The sequence below is a fragment of the Natrix helvetica genome (genome assembly GCF_964273705.1).
Source record: "Natrix helvetica genome assembly, chromosome: 1".
Taxonomy (NCBI): Eukaryota; Metazoa; Chordata; class Lepidosauria; order Squamata; family Natricidae; genus Natrix; species Natrix helvetica.
This window is the reverse complement of record NC_138548.1, coordinates 106,777,092-106,798,023: the sequence shown is the minus strand read 5'-3', so window position 1 is coordinate 106,798,023 and position 20,932 is coordinate 106,777,092. Positions and strand designations below refer to the sequence as shown.

The 20,932-nt window shown below is 40.3% G+C and overlaps 1 protein-coding gene across 9 annotated transcripts in view; it reads left to right on the top strand.

Annotated features, from left to right (window-relative positions):
* The window catches only part of PLEKHA7 (pleckstrin homology domain containing A7), a 137,399-nt gene that overhangs the window by 18,827 nt on the left and 97,640 nt on the right, over window positions 1–20,932 (top strand). The window lies entirely within an intron of this gene.

Sequence of the window (20,932 nt, the reverse complement as noted above, 5' to 3'; positions counted from 1 at the left end):
AGTCTTTATGTACACTGAGAGCATATGGACCAAAGCAAATTCCTTGTGTGTCCAATAGCACTTGGCCAATAAAGAATTCTATTTTTAAAACATCAGAATGTAAAGTTATTTAGTTCCCAAACTCTGGAACTCCTTTTGTACTCTGCCAGGTTTCTTTCCTAACAGTATATCTGTACACAATTTGGACATTTCCCATTAAGCCAGGGGTGTCCAAACTTGGGAACTTTAAGACTTGTGGACTTCAACTCCCAGAATTCCCCAGCCAGCCATGCTGGCTGGGGAATTCTGGAAGTTGAAGTCCACAAGTCTTAAAGTTCCCAAGTTTGGACACCCCTGGATTAAGCAATAGGTTGAGAAAGGTTTAGAAAAGCTAGATGGTTTCACTCCCAATTACAGAGCCTGTAAATGTCATGATTCAGTCCAAATTATTTATTTTAAAAAGGTATATACCTTTTTTAAAAAAAAAAAAAACAACTTTTTAAAGTTTTGCTGCTAAAGTCCCTGCAACTGTTTCTCGTGTGCAAATTTTATCTTATCCTGAAGATAAAAACAGCTCAGTTATTCATTCATTAATAAGACATAATTTTATATTAACATCTATGACTCATGAATGGCAAATTGAAGGAGGGCTATGAACCCTTTTTAATATACAGTTAAGAACAATTAAAGATGTAAAATTAGAAATTATAAACAACGGTAAATCACTGAACTTGTACAGGCTGTTGGAATCTTCAATTTACCATTTTATTGGAGTCTGTCCATTACAGTTGTAAGTTATGATTGTGATTAAGTGGGTCATTATGTGACGACCTGATTTTTTGACCTTTGGTAATAAATGGTTATTAAATAAATCACCATGGTCATTAAGTAAACCTTCAGTTGTTAAGTGGATGCCCCATTATTCGCTATGGGGTGTCTTTGGCAAAAATCAGAAGTAAATGCTGGTTTTTGGCAATGCTGTAAATGTTGGTTTATGACATCATAAATCATGGTTACATGACCACAAGTTGCTGCAAATGGCTGAAATTATGGGCTAGTTGCTGAGTGCACAAAATGCTGTCACATGATTGCAACGGGGCACCTGTTTGAACTTTGGAACCAGATCGTAAGTATATTTTGGGTAGTCTGTTGTAACTTTGAATGCTATATGTAATTGGTTGTAAGTTGAAGTCTACCTGTACTTAAGAGGTCATACAAAAGTTGGTTTTGTGGCTTACCATTGCAGAGGATTAGAACATTATACCACACCAAGATACACTATATGGCCTTTGGTTAAGAAAGACAATGTTCCTAAAGTTAAGATTTTTTTGTAAAAATTGAGGCAAGCTAGGGCTGCAGTATTCTGATTTATCCAAAGCACTTGCTTTGACAATATAGTTAATAGTCTGCCAGCAAGCTAGCAATTTTTTTTAACCATAGGTGCTTCTTAATTTTTAAAACAAAATCTTTTTTGTTAATTCCCGAGGCTACCATAGTTTTAAAAAATATGGTTATATTATTGTACAATAAAACAGAGTGATAAAGAAAAAGTGTATAGTTAATAAAGATTTTATTGCCAAGTATATTAAAAAGAGATGGTGAAAAATTACATTTCTTTGGACAGAAAAAAATATTTACATCTTTCATTTGGAGCATGTAATAATTGATTCTGAGGATTTAACAATGTTATCTTTATGGTGCAAGATGTGGGCTGGAATAGACTGCTGTGGGTGTTGAGCACTAAAATTTGAATGCAGACTGTTGTTTTTAGTTAGCTCCCTGTTTTACCTTGCTTGACCCCAGTGTGTTGAATTACTACTTTACACCTCATGGTTGCTGTAAATTCTAAACCTATTGCAATTAACATAGTTTGTGCATAAATTGAAGAACAGATCTTGTATGAGACAAATTAAGATCATTATGTGTGCTTCACAAACTCTATTCATGTAGCCGCATTATAATAAAAAAGGGGAGGGAACAGGAAATACACTGTAGAGAGAATATTTCTACAAAATATGAATTGTAAACACTGTATGTGGGCCAGATAAGAACTGTCTAATAAGAAAAATCCCAGTAGTGAATTTATAAAACATTAGTTCAGTTGTATTGCAAACTGAAGAATGGATGGGAAGATCTACTTCCTGAAGACTGAAAAAGAAATGAAACACTTTTAAGATAAACCATTCATTTAGTCAGTAGGATCTGGTAGGACTTTAATTGTAAATCTTCTAAATCACATCTGCAGAGCCAGACATAGATACCAAAAATCACATAGGGTTCCTTAAAATTAACTTATGCTCACACAATTTTCTTCTTTTTTGCCTTTGAGTCAGATTTGATTCCTGGTAAGTACATGGTCAAGTCCCTATGGGCAGGTTGCCATTGCTTCCTTCCTAGGATTATGTGTGAGTAACTCTCCCCAAATCAGCCAGTTGGCTGCCGTGCCTAAGGCCGGTCTAGAACTCAGGTTTCCCGTTGTTAATCTCTTGAAGAACACAAAATACATTTGTGTATTTTGGCACAAAACAATTAAATGAATCCCCATCCCATTCTGCGGAGAAGCATTAATTGCAATATCTTCTGCTTTGTTACTAAATTGAGTATTTGTGTTTTAATAATTTAATACGTTTAAGAGGCTTTAACAAGATAATACATGTAGGGCATTGCTTAGTATTCAAGATGCCACCTCATCAATGGCATCTTGAATACTAAAGATGTATCTTCTCATTAATATAGCTATGATTCTAATCCAGCTGGATTTATTCAGTGTAGATCAAAGCGTATCACATTTAATCTCTGCTAGATTGGACTAAATCTAGGTTTGGGGGTCTTGTCATACTCTCGTTTGACAAGCTGCTTTCTACATTAGGATTCCTATTATCTGCTCAGACTGATTTGGGTAGCAGCAGGTGTAATATAATTGGTACCTGTAACCACTATTGGAATTATATTGAATCAGATCGAAGAATATCTAAATTCAGATCTTCACTGAATGATGATGAAGGAGATCACTGTGTGACATTGTACCAGTCATTGTCTCTCAGCCCAACCTATCTGAAAGAGTTTTTGGGAAATAAAGTGAAGGGCATCTCCTTGTATACCACATTAAGCTCTGAGATAAAATTTGGAATATAAATGCAACAAACAAATAAATGACACCTCAATCCTGGATCATACTGTTTTGATTACGGTATGATGTGGCACAAAAAAGCTGCACTATGTGCTGTTTTGTTAATCTGTATCTGGAATGACAAAGATTAGACCCAGGTCTTACATTTGCAAAGCAGCAGCTCTACCCTTTAGCTCCAGCATTTCTCTTCATATTGACAACATTAGAAAGCATTCGGTGGACAGGAAACTTATAATCTTCAGAACCTATTTTTTTCAACACAGGTAGGGAGAAATGGATATTGTAGGGCAGGGCTCTCATATTTTCACAATGTTGGTCGGCACTTTTCTTCAATTTTGTCATTACAATTTTATACTGTACACTTTTGGAATGACATGTTTATCACTTTTATTCATAATTGCCCATTTAATAAAGAAAAGTACTGAGAGAATAGATATACAGTAGAACCTCTGGTCATGGCCATAATTCATTCCATAACTTTGGTCGCAACCAAATTTGGTTGTGGCTCGAACCTAATTTTGAAAATTGGGCACTTACAAAAAAAAATGTTGTGGAAGGGGAAATTGGCCGCGGGGAAAAAAAGGTGAATTTTTGGGTCAGAACCCGATTTGGTCGTGGTCAGAAGCGTTTGTGACCAGAGGTTCTACTAAGCATTCTAAGCAGTAGGTCTACTAAAATAAGTAAGCTTGAATTACAGGAAAAAAAAGATATTCTAGATACCTGGGTTTTTTTGTACATAATCCTGAATTTCTGAATATTGTTTTTCATGTAACATGTTTCCTAGCAGCATTTTTAAAAACTACATCGCTTTCCAATAACGTTCTTTTGTTGGCAGGCAGCTTTCTACAGTGATGGAGTGTCTTTACAGAGAAAAGATAACATTAGAAAAAATACATTTGTAGAAGGAATCCTGCAGACTCAGTGTTTGAATGAAAGAAAATAGTAGCAAGATAACCTTTGTATAGGAAGTGGCATTATGATAGTAGAGTTCAAATTGCTTGGCCTATCAGTGTAATGTTTCTAAATTAATGGAAAGAAAGGGAGTAGAGAATGTTGAAGAGAGAGGGAAGTGATGACAGCCTTGAGAATGTCAGTCTGACCAATAAGAGACATGCTAAATGGAGACAAGAAAAGAATTTTGTGCAAGTAAAGGAGGTAACATGCCAACTTCTTCTGCTACCTGTGATTTCATCTGCTGCCCCCAAAGGTCACTAGTTTTATAAGCTGCAGAATTCTGCATTCATGGTTGAATCCTATTCAGAAAGTGTCTCTGTCATTTGAAGAACACTGAAAAGCAGGAACAAACTGTTCTTACAATGCAAAATGTCAGAAAAGGTAATTACGTGTTTATCACTTTCCTTGACTTTATAGAAGAGACAGAGATTAGAAAGGCATTGAGAAAAACAGCTGCCCTGTTTCACTCTATGAGAATGAAAGTTCTGTATTTGTAACAATGGTTGGTTGCAAAAAAAAGTTGATGGTGCTTCTTCTATGCCATAAGTTCCAAATTAACTTACAATAGTATTACACTTGGAGAAATGTGGATTGCTAAAATAGTGATAGCTCCAAATTGCATGAGACCGAAAGCTGACATCAGAATTAAACCTGCCAACTTTCTATATCATCTCAAAAATGTCAAGTACTAATGATGACTCTCACTTCATATTGGAACTGAAATAAGTAATTACCATATTACATATCTTATTTTTCTGGAGCAGCACTAATGTGCTGGGTGACTAACAGGAGAGATTCTTTCCAAGTTGTTGAGTTGGTCATCATTGACATATTCAAACATTTTTATCCAGGCCAGACTGTTTTTGTATTGACTTCAATGTCCATTTTCAATTAACTATTATAAACTAGAGTATTATATCTGTCTTGCAGATATTAGTATGTAGCGTAATTTTTGGCAGTGTGGTAGATAATCCAAGAAGATTCTTCCAGAATGTTTATTTGACCTTGTACTGTAATTAGAGCCCTACACTTTGCAAAGTTTCCCATCCTACTATTAAACACAACCAACCAGCTTGGCTTCTGAGCCCAGATAGTAGTCTTTGAAATCAGTGGCAATTGCTGATTTTTGCTTGCATATTGAAAGTGTTAAAAATTCTATTACATTTTTACAGTAAAGAGAACATTTCCAAACAAACAGTGTTACATAAACAATATATTATCATTCAAAAAGAAGTTAAATGAAACTTCTAGGAAAGCAATTATAGATAGAAAATGACGCCACAAGAGCAGAGGCAATGCCTGTGGTAGATAAATGAGCTGGCAAATGGATTGGCTCTTTGAAACTCCTCTCCTGAGGAAGGAGAGGACTAGGATTACCCACACTTTACTCCATGCAACGTCTCCCTATGAAGAGGTCATAGATTAATGATGTCCAGCAGGTTTTGGAACTCTGGGAACCTAAGGAGGGGGGAAGTAACTTTGTTCGGTGCCTTTAATTGGACAGGGGGTTCACCCACTTTTTTTCTTAAGCACCTTAGAAAATATCTTGGAATTTATTGTTCTGAGGTTAATAATCTTTAGAAAAACACATTTTACTATGCAGGGAATTAAAGTTTGTGTAGCCACGCTTCCTGCTCCCTTTAGAGGCTCAGTTTAAAAAACTTAGTCGTCCTAAAGGGGCACAGTTGTGGACCTCCAGTTCTTGGATAGCAAGTTGGACTCTCCAGACAGCATAGTATAGCCTCTTTTATTATTTTTGTATTAGAAGTATAGGTTAGGAAGCATTAGCCTTTGTTATTTTGCTCCTTTTCGCATATTCTTTCTACAGCCTTCCTGATGCGCGGAACAGGCAGCTTGGAGCGCAGCTGCCTTCCGCAACCACGACGGTCGAGGCACCATTGGGAGGCTCAGCAGCGGCCACTGGCGAGCTTTGGAGGGGCAGGTAGGAAGGCAGGGAGCCCCCAAAGACTATTGGAGGACTATTTCTAGCCCCGGAGGCTCTACTGAGGTCTCCGGATTGCCAACAGATCCCTGGTGCCGCTCCAAAGCTCACGGTGGCCATTTTGAAAAGGAAAAAATAGCATGCTTTATTCCTCAGCCGTTGTAAAAGCCGCGGCCTGGTTCCACAAGCAGCTCGCCGCTGAGAGGGATTTTAACATTGGGAGCTCACTCTGGGTCTCCAGCCAGATCCCCTCTTTCCAGGAAGACTGTTTCAAGCGCCTGCAGGTAGTTTGGCTACTGATCAGGCCATTACCTGGTTTAAACTAGCACAGATCTGCGGGCGCTCTGGGACTCACCAATTTGGTGCCAAACCTTGTCATCGCTGTTGCGCTCTGTCTACCCCAGTTCCTCAGGATATTGACTGGATTAGAGGGCCCATCTATCATCTCCACTCACAGCCAAGATTCCAGTTCTTCAAACAGACTGTGTTAGGGCTGGGAGTAGACCATGGCCAGCAATACTGTGGCTGAAGTCAGTGAACAGACAGGACCTACCACCAGCAAGTGCAGCAAGCATAACCTTGCTGCCAAGGGTGACAGCGCAAGATGCCCAGCAAAAGGGAAACTGCCCAAAAAACACGCTGTGCGGGTATACAAAAAGAGGACAGCTACCTTTTGCAAGTCGAAATCGTTCTTCCTATCCTTTCAGCCGACTTCCATGGGCAGCAAAGTATCATCTTCCACCATAGGATGTTGGCTGCACGCTTGCATTAAGCTGTTACTAACATCAAGCTAAGCCTGTTCCTCCTCATATAACAGTATACTCCACGAGGAGCACCGCAACTATGGCTGCTTGGGCCACGCAAGCGCCTTTCGAGGAGATCTGCAGGGTAGCTACCTGGTCTTCACTGTCTCCGTTCATTTGGAATTACAGATTGGACTCTTTTGCGTCTGCTGAGGCTTCGTTTGGCAGGAGAGTCTTGTCGTGGGTCCTCGCGGCTTCTGCTAACCAGGACATTCCTTCTTCCCACCCTGGGACTACATAGCTTGGTATATCCCATATTTGGACACTCCAAGCAGTGCCTAGGAGAATGACTGTTGGCTTACCTGAATTGTCATTCTCTAGGCGCTGTGGAGTGTCCAACCCCGCCCTGGGGTCGCCTGCGGGTGTGTGATTCATCACCTTCATGGGCATTGATGCATCTTTGCAGCATCCTTCTGGGTCTAATTCCTTCATTTTTTAAACTGAGCCTCTAAAGGGAGCAGGAGGCGTGGGGAGGGGGAGGGAAAATGACATTCCTACAGAGGGTTGTTTTATTCCAACGGTCGTGGGGAAGGGTGGATGCGAGGACCGAACAAAATCCCGTAGTCGGTTGGGAGACTGTGGCTGTTGGACACGCCCGGTCGCTTGTACCAACCCCCGCAGTCTAGGTGGCCAGGACCTACAGAGCCAGGGCCTGAGGCTGATGCTCTGCAATGCAAGGTCCGCTGTCAACAAGGCCCCCCTCATCAATGAGTTGATCTCGGAGGGGGAGCTGGACCTTGCAGGGATAACGGAGACCTGGTTGGGCCACGAGGGTGGTTTACCCCTCGTGGAGATGTGCCCACCAGGCTACCGTGCATTTCATCATCCGCGGGCCCTGGGTAAGGGTGGCGGGGTGGCGGTAATTATACGGGAGAGTCTGGAACCGAGGGAGTTCACTGTGCCACAGATCTCCGGGTGTGAGTCCCTTGGTGTGAAATGGGGCCCAGGGAGGCAGTTGGGCTTGCTGATTGTATACTTGGCTCCTCGCTATGCATCAGCGGCCCTGCCTGAGCTCCTCGAGCTGATCGCAGAGACGGCAGTTGATACCCCCAAACTTGTGGTTATGGGGGATTTCAACCTGCCGTCGATGGGCGAAGCATCCGAGGTGGCTCAGGAGTTCATGGCTTCCATGACAGCCATGGACCTGTCCCAATTAATTCAGGGCCCCACACACGAGGGTGGGCACACACTGGACCTTGTTTTTGTATCTGGACAGTGGACGAGTGATCTGGGAATAGGGGATCTAGTTACCACATCCCTATCATGGTCAGACCACTCTTCTCTCTGGCTCGACTTCCCCGGCGCTACCCCCCACCGCGGGGAGGCGGAACCTGATTGTCCCAGATGGTTCCGCCCCAGGCGACTGATGGAACCGGATAGGTTCCAGACGGAGCTTGGGCCACTTCCTGTAGCCCTGACCCGCTCCCGGATGGAGGACCTAGTGGCCGCTTGGAATAAGGCGGCTGCGGGGGCCTTGGACCGGGTAGTGCCTTTGCGGCCTCTCCTGCGGCAACGAACCACCCTGGCTCCTTGGTTTACCGAGGAGCTGAGGGTGATGAAACGCCACAAGAGACGCCTAGAAAGCAGGTGGAGGTCCTCACGCTCCGAATCTGACCGAACACAGGTAAGAGCCTATTTACGGACCTACCTTGTGGCTCTGAGAGCGGCCAAACGTAGACACTGTGCCGCTCTTATTGCGTCCGCGGATAACCGCCCTGCCGCCCTGTTTCGGGTGACCCGCTCTCTCTTATTACAGAGGTCGCGGGAAGCCCCTTTGCAGGGTAGAGCAGAGGAGTTTGGGGAATATCTGCAGGACAAAATCGATCAGATCCGGAGTGGATGGGCCCCCTTCAGTGGACCAGGGGAGACGTCGGAAGCAAGTCTTGAGACACCACGCTGGGAAGGGTTTGACTCTGTTGCCCCCGAGGACTTGGACAGGTTATGTGGGCGACTGCAAGCCACCTCATGTTTACTGGACCCGTGTCCCTCCTGGCTTGTACTGGCATCCTGGGAGGTTACACGAGGCTGGCTCCTGGGTCTGGTGAACGCTTCACTGGAGGAGGGGTCCTTGCCGGCCGCCTTGAAAGAGGCGGTGGTGAGGCCCCTGCTCAAGAGGCCTTCCCTGGATCCGGAGGAACTAGCTAATTACCGTCCTGTCTCCAACCTTCCCTTTTTAGCGAAGGTTGTAGAGAGTGTGGTGGCGCAACAATTCCCACGTCACCTGGAGGAAGCAGACTAGACCCGCGCCAGTCCGGCTTTCGACCCGGTCACAGCACGGAGACGGCCTTGGTCGTGTTGGTAGATGATCTATGGAGGGCCAGAGATAGGGGTTGTTCCTCTATCCTGGTCCTATTAGATCTATCAGCGGCTTTTGATACCATCGACCATGGTATCTTATTGCGCCGGCTGGAAGAGGTGGGCGTAGGGGGCACCGTTTTGCGGTGGTTCCGCTCCTACCTCTCCGACCGGACACAGTGTGTGTTGGCAGGGGAGCAGAGGTCGACCTTGAGGCCACTCACTTGTGGGGTGCCGCAGGGTTCGGTCCTCTCGCCCCTCCTGTTCAACACATACATGAAGCCGCTGGGTGAGATCATCCGTGGTTTTGGGGTTGGATACCATCTGTACGCTGATGATACACAGCTGTACATTTCCACCCCAAACCACCCCAACAAGGCCGTCGAAATGTCCCGGTGCTTGGAAGCCGTCCGGGTCTGGATGGGGGACAACAGACTTAAACTCAACCCTTCCAAGACTGAGTGGCTGTGGCTACCGGCGCCCCGATTTAACCAGTGGACGCCATCGCTGGCCATAGGAGGCGAATTACTGCCCCCCGTGGAACGGGCGCGCAATCTGGGCGTCCTCCTTGATGCCCGGCTGTCGATGGATGACCATCTGACAGCCGTGGCGAGGGGGGTGTTCCACCAGGTTCGCCTGGTGCGCCAATTGCGCCCCCTATTGGATCGGGACGCCCTACGCACAGTCACTCATGCGCTGGTGATGTCTCGCCTGGACTACTGCAATGCTCTCTACATGGGGCTCCCCTTGAGATGCACCCGAAGACTACAGCTAGTTCAGAATGCAGCCGCGCGGGTTATCATGGGAAGAACAAGATACTCCCATATAACACCATTCCTGCGCGAGCTGCACTGGCTGCCTGTGGTTTTTTGGGTGCGTTTCAAGGTGTTGGTTACTATCTTCAAAGCGCTCCATGGCATGGGACCTAGTTACCTGCGGGACCGCATCTCACCTCACACATCTCTACGACCTATCCGCTCTCACAGGGAGGGACTTCTCCAGATGCCATCCGCCAAGCAGTGCCAGCGGGTGACGCCTAGGAGTAGAGCCTTCTCTGTGATGGGCCCAACCCTCTGGAATGACCTCCCCCCCGATATTAGAACTACTAACGACCTCCGCTCCTTCCGACAGAAGCTCAAGACCCACCTGTTCCAATTAGCTGGCTTAGCCGATTTATAGCTCCATCTTCCACCTCCTGGCAAACATTTTATTGGGGAATTTTTTAAGGGAATTTTAATTTTATTTGTATTTTAACTAAATATTGTACAGTATATTTTCTACCTCCTCCGTCTACGTCTGTGTCTATGTCTATGTATTTGTATATGGTTTTAATAATGACTGTACACCGCCCCGAGTCCTGCTTAGGAAAGGGTGCGGTCTAGAAATAATAAGCTTATTATTACACAAACTTTGAACTCAATCCTTGGGCAGCAAGCTGAAGTTAACCCATGCTTGGACACTCCCGCAGCACCTAGAGAACGACCATTCAGGTAAGCCAATGGTCATTATCTTTGATGAATGAAGCTTCTTGTAAATTTCAAAGATTTAAAAGGGAAAAAAATATTCTTGGAAAACACAAATATAGATTTTAGAAAGTTTAGGAGCCAGGTGGATATGAAACAATATTTCTTGTAAGTTGTTTAAAATTTTATTAATATATAATGAAGAATTTGAAATTAATTATAAGAAATCCATTGGAAAGGTTTGGTTGTTTGAAAAATAAACATATGATTAGAGGAGACTTTGAAGGTTGACTAGAAGGAACCAGGGACAAGGACAGGTTACAATTAATGGAGAAGTGGCCCATTAAAGCAATGAAGCAATATTACTTTACTATAAAAGAAATCAAGAATATTTGGGAACGGAACCCAGAAACTGTTCTTAAGATAGTCTGCCACAATAGAAACACATTTAACAGATGCTCCATAAAAGGAACAGATTTTATTGGATGAAATAGACATTGTGTTTATCAGAATGTGGATTTGAAAATGCCAGACTGCAAGAGTGATATGGGGGGAAAATGCCATAATGGATTTGCAAATGTCTTAATAATTAAATGGGACATACAAATAATAAATTAGATGAGTGAGTTGAATTTTTTTTTTTACAGTATATGAATAGTAAAAGTGACTATGAGTCATAACTTAGTCATACCCATGGCCACTGTAATTTATTCAGCAATTTTGAATTTAATTATCATATATAAAGAAAAAGTAGAAATCTTTATTACAGTTAATGAGCATTACATAATTAAAATTGATAATATAACCAATTAATATATATATAGAGATAAATACTAATTGTAAAACTAAGCATACTGTATCAATAAATTTTATAACTAACTAAGCAAAATTTGACTACCCTTAAATTCAGGAATACATGCATCAGGGAAAAACAGTTGTAAATAAAAATGATGATGAGATCAGAGAATTTATTTAAAATTGGGATTACTAACGCTGCATAAAACAAGCAATATATGAAAAATTGTAGGGTCCTTGGCAGTGGTGGGTCTCAAATTTTTTTAGAACCTCTTCTGTAGGTGTGGCCTGCTTTGGGAGTGGCTTGCCAGCCATGTGACCTGGTGGGAGTGGCTTGCCAGCCATGTGACTGGGTGGGAGTGGCTTGCTGACCATGTGACTGGGTGGGAGTGGCTTGCCAGCCATGTGACTGGGCAGGAGTGGCTTGGCAGTCATGTGACCGGGCAGGAGTGGCCAAGACGTTGACACTGACTTCTTTGTCCCAATGGATGATTTACAAAAAGATATAAAAAAGGAAATTTATTATTTTGTGTACTTCCTACTTAAATAAGATTAAAATAAGCACACAAAACAATAAAAGAGCTACTTACAGAAGGAAGATGACTGTCCTTGCCAGTCTTCAATATCACTGACTCCAATGAATGGCCTGCAGAAAGAAGAGACACAGAAAGGAAGACTTTAATTGCATGCACTACCACATTAAGGATGAAACTAGCACACAAAGCAATAAAACAGCTACTTACCTAGGAAAGATGACTGTCCTAGCGGTCATACTCTGTTGCCTCTTCATCCTGTTAAATAATACTAACTGCAGAAGAAATAAAACAATATTGGACTCGATTGTGGTTGTAAGCTGAGGACTACACTGCAGGTAACAGAAGGGACCTCTGTTTTCACCCAACAATGTACAGTCTTTTCAGGAAGGATGTCCCCCAACAAACAGGAAAGATATAGTTTTTCATCTAAAAAATTAGATCAAGAATGAATGTCATAGGTAGATTCACAGAGCAATATAGATTTCTTTTTCTGAAATTTATTCCTCAGTTCAAAAAACAGGAATAAATGAATTAGGTTCAGTACTTAGGACAGACCAAGTAGCTATTCAAGAGTTAGTGGTGTCATGGTTAGAAGCAATGGTAAAGCAAAGATATGGATTTAAAACCAGTAATATGTTGTTGTGTATTTCAAAGGGAATACAATACATATTTAATTTTACATATGTTAACAGCTGCTGGAATTGTGTTTGCACAACAGTGGAAAAACAAAGATATGAAAATGAATAAATATTAGAATGTGCAGGAATCAATAAATTGGCAATTAAAATCAAGAAGGCTTCGAATACTTTTTCACATGGGATTTGTTTTATCAATTGCTAACTAACAGAAACAGCAATTAGAAATCTAAAAGTATGAAAGAAAACATCAATTATGTAAGGAAAGGTCACTAAAATGTGTAAGGAAATATTAGTACTTGATCATTATTAATGTGTAGATAACTGTGGGACATTACATGCACGCACGCACGCACACACACACACAAACTATGACAGTGCCAGGAAAACACCAAAAAATAACAATTTCCCCCCAAAAGATTGCCGATGAAACCAGTTTTTTTCCCTAACCCTAAGAACAGGAAAGACAAAGCCACTGGAATAAAAACCATCAAGGCATTGTGGGAAATTATAAAGTACATGCCAGGAAGCTCACAGAACCAGCAACCACCTCACAATTACCTAAACAACAAGGTATCACACAGAAACACACAAAATCTGGCAAAGCTGCCTTGCACCAACCTGGCCTGCCCATAGAAAAGCAGCCACTTTGAGACACATAAACCATGCAACAACCTGCACACTTAAAAGCAACATATTGCATCACAAATAAAACATTTGCAAAAATCAATAACATTTCTTGTAATAAACATTTTATAAACAATAAATAAATTAAAATTTCCTAAAAATATTTTTTTTAAAAGATATTCTATAAATAATGAAAAAATCCTTAAAAACCATTTAAAAATATTCTATATACAATAAATTAAAATAAAACCATTTATAAATATTCTATACACAATAAATTAAAATAAAACCATTAAAATATTCTATACACAATAAATTAAAATAAAACCATTAAAAATATTCTATACACAATAAGTAATTTTTTTAAAAAAAATATTAAAACCATAAAGGAAAAAAAATGGGTCACTTACCAGCAGGCAGAATCAGCAGCTCTCCGATGCGATAGATGCAAGGAGCAGGCAGGTGACCAGGCAGCAGGTAAGGTGGCCTGGCAGGTTTAGCCAGCCAGGTGAGGCTGGGGACTGGGTGGGGGGATGGCAAGAATGGCCTCAGCTGGCAGCCAGATCTCCTAGGACCTGGCCGCCAACAAAGGACCTCCCCGGAGTTGCCCAGAAAAGCATGGGGCGGCGGGGCTGCAATCGCTTGCGCAGGGCGGCCTGGCCACCAGCAAAGGACCTCCAAGTCTGCATATTGCCCCCAACAATTTGGGTTCTTGTTTTACCAACCTTGGAAGGAAGGAAGGCTGAGTCAACCTTGAGCCAGTCAGAATCGAACTCCTGGCCAAGTTTACCTGCAATATTGCACTTTAACCACTGCGTCACCACAGCTCCTGTAGACCAGAATTCCCCAACCTTTCCTACTTTGCGGACCAGCGAGAGGGGAAGAGGGAATCGTTCTGTGAGAGCAGTTGGCAAGCATGTGTTCAGCTCTATGTGTGCTAGTGGTGTGCACATGGGCCTGCTGCTCACACAAATGGAGCACATGTGTATGTGCTCTCGCGCTGATCATGCACGTGGGGATGTGTGCACGTGCTCATCCATCATTTCTGCAACCCGGTTGCAAACAGCTCATTGCCCAGAGGTTGTGGACCCCTGCTATAGACAACATAATGAATGGTAATGTACTAAAAATATAGGATAAGCAAAGCTTATTCTTCAGAATTTACATTTACATAGAGCCATGGTGGCACAGTGGTTAGAATGCAGTACTGCAGGCTATTTCTGCTGATTGCGGGCTGCCTGCAATTTGGCAGTTCGAGTCTCACCAGCTCAAGGTTGACTCAACCTTCCATCCTTCCAAGGTCGGTAAATTGAGGACCCAGATTGTTGGGGGCAATATGCTGACTCTTTAACCTGCTTAAAGAGGGCTCTAAAGCACTGTGAAGTGGTATATAAGTTGAAGTCTATTGCTATTTGTCATTGATAATAACTATAGTAAGGAATGCAATTGCCTATATGTATATATTGTCATCAGACTGGATCTATAATTCTAGAATACAGGCATTTGATCACCATCTTTTATGTGACAATGTTCTGTATATCTGACAACATATTAATATTTTCAGCCATTAACAGAAACTTCTGTAAGCCTCTAAACCTAAGACTTAACTGAGCAGTTTTCACATACCCAGACGGAGAGCTATGGGGATTACTTTGAAAGAGTGTGGAGAGGACTTGTATTTATCAGTTGAGAGACTTTGGATTAAACCCTCTTCTGTAGTCGCAGAGAACTGCAAGTAAAACCAAAAGGCATGTCAGCAAAGTGATTTTAAAAAGAAGGATGTTATGTGAACAGGATATGAGAAGGGAAGATCAGTCACTCTATAGCCAAATGCAGCCAGATAGAATGTCGTCCACAATGATAATACAGAGTAAAGACAGCCTATAGGTAAATTTCCAACACTTTAAAATCAGGGGGACTTTAAAAAACAAACAATGTCATTCTTTTCTTTTTTGTTCATATGGCCTCAAAGCAAATACAGCAAGGTTAATCTAATTGACTGTACCAATATTGTATACTCAATAAATTCAATGGAATCCACATTGAATTTATGCCCAGAGAATATGCAGAGACTCTCCTATAGTCAAATCTATGCATTCAGGCTCACATATGCAGTCATATAGTTGCAGGTGCACATTTAATTATCCTATACTTTTTCCTGTTCTTCATGTTAATTCAGCTTTGCAGGGTAGGGGGTGGGTAGCTCATCAAACAGTACAGTAACAGATTGGAAAGAACAGCATTGTAAAGAGAATATCATTTATTTTCTCCTCTCTTGAGATCTCTTTTCTGCATGTGAATTATGGAAAAAAAATGTAAAATAGTGTAATTTCACTATTTTGAGTATGTATTGGCCTGCTGCGCTAAAAAATATTTTTGAGTTTTGCATTAAAAAAATCTATTTTATATTCATAGTAGTTCAGATCTGAAAAATGTTATATGTTCCTATTGAAAACTATTCATAATCTTATCCACATAAAGTTGCCAATGTTAAAACTGTAGAATTTGTAATCCTCTCTATAATCTATTCTAGTTCACTGTCTATGGCAGATAAAATATAGCTTCTATGTAATATGCAGGAAAGCTTTTCAATTCAAGGCATTTTTCATATTCCTACTTATCCTAATTCTTCAGTAAACCATTCTGTAGCGAACCAGTTAATCAACTATAATTAAAGAATTTAAAAGTCATCAAAATAATTCTGTATGTAAAATAATTTTAGTTCCCTGCTATGGTATGTAAATTGTTTGGCTTAGAGTTCTGTAATTAAATATGCTGATTGCTAATGACTAATAAATAGAGAAAATATCTATTGCTTATAGATATTTTAGATTTTTGTGAAGGCTGAGGCTTTGAATGGTGCTTCCTTTTAAGAGCTTTTTTTGAATAATTGCCCTCCCTCTGCTCAGACCACATCATTTTCCTTCATATTAATTCTGTGGTTTCCTTGGGTACTTCTAAGAACCAGAAGAGATTTACACAAGCTTACTGGACAGTAAAAGAGACATTTCAGATATCAAATTATTCTATAATTCAAGAACGAAATCTACCCAGACTCATTGTCACCACAGATACGGTATGTCAGCTTTGATTTTTCTAACTTATTCAGCAATATTGCTGATGATTGGCTATGTTGACCTTTTGAAAGAATTTGAGGCTAAGAAAACAAAGACTCTTTCATCTGTATTAAATATCAAATATAAGATTCTATATACTATTTTCAAAATTAAGAATACATATAATATAAAAATATCATCGTATTGAAATAAGATATTGTACCAAAATGGAGGAGACAGATCAATAGATGGTCTAAACGGCTAGAATTAAGACCTATAGTAAGTTAAAGGCCTGAGCTCATTCTTTATTAACATTTGGTAGGTATATTTTTAGTTTCTATAAATGTTACTTATTTAATCACTACTCTATATGCTTTTTTATTTGATTAACAGTTATAATTTTGGTTATACTTCATCATACCTTCTGGTTTTTATATTTATCAATTTATGTATATAAAACCTAGTTCTCCAAAGAGAGTTTGATGGTTACGGTATATCTTCAGTTTCTCTACAAATGGCTGCTCTTAAGTGGCTCTATTACAAAAAATGGGGCTTAAAGCATAAGTTGAAATCTAGAATAAAATAAGGATGGAAGGGGCAGAAAGCATAGCAACTAGAAAGGAAACTCTGCTGAAACAATTTTCAGGCACGTTTCCACCAATTTGGGGACAATATGTAGTATGGTATTAACATTTGTTTTCATAATACCGCATAGTACATATTATATGACACAATATTAACAGTATAGACCTTCAAATTTCTGGGTTCTGTTATCTCCCAGGACTTGAAATAGACACCTAACATTAGAACCATCACTAAAAAGACAAAACAAAGCATGTTCTTCCTGCGTCAACTCAAAAAGCTCAGAATGCCCAAGGATCTGTTGATACAGTTCTACAGAAAAACGATGGAGTCTGTCATTTGTACCTCAATAACTTTCACAGCATCCAAACAAAAAACCAATTGCAATCAGCCTGCCTTCCATTAAAGATCTGATCTGTATACTGCATGAACTAGAAATAGGGCTGAGAAAATATGTAAAGACCCCTCACATCCTGGACAGAAACTGTTTCAACTTCTCTCTTCAGGACAACGCTATAGGGCATTGCATGCCAAAACATCTAGGTAGAAAGATAGTACTCTCCTCCCACCCTCCACCCCCCCCCCCCCGGTGCCATCACTCTGCTAAAAACCTAATTCCCACAGCACTATCAGGTGTAAACATATTTACCCATATTGTAGGCTTTATTGCTATTATCCTTCTCATCTTTTCTCATCTTTCCTACTACCTTCTTCTATTGGTATCTTATGGTTTATCGCTTGTTGTTTGTATCTTATGGTTAATGATTGCAACTATGGTTAATGATCTGTGACTTATCACTTTGTTATTTGTATGAACATTGAGACTTAAGCACCAGATTCCTTGTGTGTTCATTTGGCCAATGAAGAGTTCTATTCTATTTTATTCTATTCTATTTTATTCTATTCTAGTCTAGCCTAGCCTAGCCTAGTCTAGTTTAGTCTAGTCGTCTAATCTAGTCTAGTCCTTATAAAAAATAAAAGCAGTACAGAATAAGTTAATGTATACGTAGAAGATCATGTATGTTTTAAAGGTATTCTTGTAAAAAATGCCTTTAGTTACTTTCTGATATACAGAACCATTCATTTAGCAACTGTTCAAAGTTGCAACAGTGCTGAAAAAAAAATGGATTTACGGCCAGCCCTCACACATACTTTACAGTGTCCCTGCAGTCACGTGATTACAATTTGGACACTTGGCAGACATTGTCTGTTTACAATGATCGCAGATCCCTCAGTCATGTGATAGCCACTTGTGACCTTCCAGGCAGCTTCTGACAAGCAAAATCAACGAGTTGGCAGGAGGTGAGAAGTCACGGTCATGTGATGTCTCACTTAATATTTGTGGGTGATTTGCTTAACAACTTGCAACCAGGACTTCTATTACAACTGCTATTGTAAGTCAATATGGCCATGTGATGTTTTGCTTAACAATCATTTCATTTAACAATGGAGTTATTGATCCAAATTAGGGTCAATAAATGAAGACTACCTAGTTACCCTCCCCCGCCCCAATATTTTATTTTCCCGTGGGCTAAAATGACCTTCAATATGCTTTTGAAGGTTGGTGCCAGGAAGTATAAGTACTTCAAAAATTTTATCAGGAGGATTTTGGATTGTTTGTGGAACTGATGGTAGTTGAATGTCAGCCAACAGTTTCCTAAGCCTTAATAAGGAACACTAATTTTGGAAGCTCTTTTGTTATCGGGCTACTATGTCCAGGAGTTTTTCAGAGTTGTATCAGTTCTTGTCAACACTTCAGTGACGTTTTAAACTCAGTTTTAAATTGTAAACACTTGTTGACATCTCTGAATTTAACTTACAAAATGTTAAAACTTTTCCATTACAGATACATGATTTGAGTATTGGAAGTATGCATGTGGTTTTGTGGGGACCAGAATTAATATCTGAATTTATCTTTTTTGGTCTTTTGTTTTTAATTCTTAAACTAACTTAGGGGCTTGGCATTTTAATATCTTCATTCCATTTGCTGCTATGCTGAATCCATAATTGTCTGTCTGGCTAGCTGTTTGCTTAATTTATAATTAAGTAAATAAAAGCACTTTAAACACATGATCAGAAAGAAAAATAACAAACAGAAAGCTTTGCAAATTTTACTGACCGCAGACATAAGGATCCACAAATGAGTATTCATCCACAAATGAGTAGGGTTTCTGACCTTTTTGGAATAGAGGACTGTCTGTCTAACACAAAACAAATTCCTTTAATTTAGTTCAAGCTCCATTTCAACTAAGCTTAGTTTCTACAGTAGTATCATCATCTGAGTCTTTAAAATGTTTGCAATCTTCTTCAGCATGTAAGTTATAATGGTGTACCTACATACAATTTATGATGTAATAATAGATTCAGATACTGGAGCGTTTATTTGTACCCTAAAATCAATGTGATAAAACATTCTTTTTGCTGAGTTAGGACGAAAGGAGAAAGAAAAGAAAAAATTTCATACTGCATTAAAGAGTAATGCATTTCTGAATACTTGTATGCAATACATTGTCTTATGGAATGGGGTTGTATTGCTAACAACTAGGCATTTTTTAATTCCTTAGTCAGTGTGACAGCTATTTTGATTTCTTTTAGAACTGTCATCTGTGAGTGGCTAGATACAAGCCAGTGGAGCAAGTAAGATTAAATGCACTGTTTGCATCTGCATCTTAATGAAAGAATTTGATGTTTCCTTTGAAATAAATGGCAGATTTCCCTCTAAAGTCACTACTTGTCATGCAAAGCTAGTTTTATATCACCAGAGCTGAACTGGGACCTTTTTCAGGATTAATTTTTTTAGAGAACAAAATAATCATATATTCACAGGGTTGGGAACAGCCTTTAGTCAATCGAATCTAATTTTCTTTTTAATGCACCCTCTGCAAATTCTTTTTATTGTTTTCCAAGCTTTGCATGAACACATGCATCTCACTAATTAATTAATTCAACTGACAAATTGCTTTTACCATTATATTTTTTTCCTATCTTACAACTGGAATCTAGCTTACTATAGCTGAAAATCTACGGTTCCACATAATGTGGGGGGAAAACATTTTCTATGGGACACTGGCTCATGTACTGAGATAACAGTAACAGTTATCTTTTCTCAAGGCTAACCATAAACCAGGTCTATTCATTCTCCTGGTGGCACCATTTCTTAACCCATTACTATCCTTTCTATTGCACCAGTTTCAACTTGTTTAAGTCCTCCTTAAAGAACACATTATTTAACATGTTTGCATCCGAATACATTCTAAACCATCATGGTTTTTTGCAGCAATTTTACACTGCTGACTTATATTCATTATATGATTGACTACTGTTCCAATGGAATGCAAACAGGTTGTTTTTACACAGATTATTATAATACCCTTGCATATTAACATAGTAAAGTGGAATGTATGTTAAAATCACAAATAAATTGGGTTTCATACTGCTACATTTTTGATTATGTTAAACTTTGTTCAGAATATTATAGAATCATAAAGTTAGGAAGACCATATAAAGGTCATCTAATCTCTTTTATTTAATAACATTTCAGATATTTTAAGACTGCTATTCATTCTGCCTTGGCATGAAGCCAGCTGGCTGACCTTGGGCCATTCATTTTCCCCCAGCCCCGAGAAGGAGACAATGGCAAACCACATCTGAAAAACCTTGCCAAGAAAACTGGGGGGACTTGCCTGAGTGGTGTCGGAGAATGACCTAATCTTGATTCTCCCCTAGTTACTCTTCTTGCTTAGGCCATTAGTTCTTAGAGCTGTCTCATTGGATGAGGACTAGTTTGAACTGAAAGAAGAATGAAAAAAAGGAAAGGGCAAATAAAAAAAAGACCTGCCCTGCCAAACTCCAGTCTCTGTTTAGTAGTTCTGTATTCTCTAGAGCTGTTTAGGTCAGGGGCGTCAAACTCAAGGGCTGGGGGCTGGATCTGACCTGCAGGGTGCTTAGATCTGGCCCATGGTGCTGCCTTGGAAACAGCGAATGACTGGCCCATGGTGCCTCTGCCAGCAAAAGTGGAACTCAGGAGGGCTCCCGAGCTCTGTTTTTGTGGCAGAGGGTTGCAGGAGGCCATCACTGCTGAAAATGGAGCTCGGGGGTCTGTTTTCACTGGCAGAGCACTCGGGCCACCACAGGC